Source organism: Oxyura jamaicensis (assembly GCF_011077185.1).
Source record: "Oxyura jamaicensis isolate SHBP4307 breed ruddy duck chromosome 30 unlocalized genomic scaffold, BPBGC_Ojam_1.0 oxy30_random_OJ68693, whole genome shotgun sequence".
NCBI lineage: Eukaryota > Metazoa > Chordata > Aves > Anseriformes > Anatidae > Oxyura > Oxyura jamaicensis.
Window position 1 is genome coordinate 1215 of NW_023304913.1, and position 834 is coordinate 2048.

Consider the following 834-nt stretch of genomic DNA (forward strand, 5'->3'; position numbering starts at 1 on the left):
CCCCCCCCCGGCAGGAGCTGAACCGCTTCAGGGCCAACTGCAGCCTCCTCTTCCACTACGACTGGATCAGCGTCCCCCTGGTCTACACCCAGGTGGGCGGGGGGGACACGGGGGGACACCGGGATGGGGGGACACGGACAGGGATGGAGGGACATGGGGGGGGCACATGGGGACACCAGGGATGGACACGGATGGGAATGGAGGAACATGGGGGGACACGAGGGGACACCGCAGGACACTGGGGGACACGAGGGGACACCGCAGGTCATGGGGGGGACACAAGGGGACACCGCAGGACACTGGGGGACACGAGGGGACACCGCAGGACATGGGGGGGACACAAGGGGACACCGCAGGACACTGGGGGACACGAGGGGACACCGCAGGACATGGGGGGGACACAAGGGGACACTACAGGACATGGGGGGACACCGCAGGACACTGGGGGACACTGCAGGACACGGGGGGACACTGCAGGACACGGGGGGACACTACAGGACACGGGGGGACACGAGGGGACACTGTAGGACATGGGGGGGACACGAGGGGACACCGCAGGACACGGGGACACCGGGCCACCAGCCCCCAGGGGTCACGGCCAGCCGTGGCGGTACAGGGGCAGGGTGGGGGGGTCCGGGAGGGGAGCGGGGGTGACCCGGGGTGACCGCCGGCGGGTGGCCGTCCCCGCAGGTGGTGACCATCGCGGTGTACACCTTCTTCGTCACCTGCCTGATCGGGCGGCAGTTCCTGGACCCGGCCCAGGGCTACGCGGGGCACGAGCTGGACCTGGGGGTGCCGGTGTTCACCCTGCTCCAGTTCTTCTTCTACGTCGGC

The 834-nt window shown here is 69.7% G+C and overlaps 1 long non-coding RNA gene across 1 annotated transcript in view; it reads left to right on the forward strand.

The window, feature by feature from the left end:
* The window catches only part of LOC118158529, a 1158-nt gene extending 330 nt beyond the window's left edge, over window positions 1-828 (forward strand). Inside the window, exons 2-3 of the long non-coding RNA XR_004746843.1 lie at window positions 15-92; window positions 691-828. This is a non-coding gene — a long non-coding RNA (uncharacterized LOC118158529). The remainder of the gene's footprint in view (window positions 1-14; window positions 93-690) is intronic.
* Window positions 829-834: the final 6 nt, after the last annotated feature.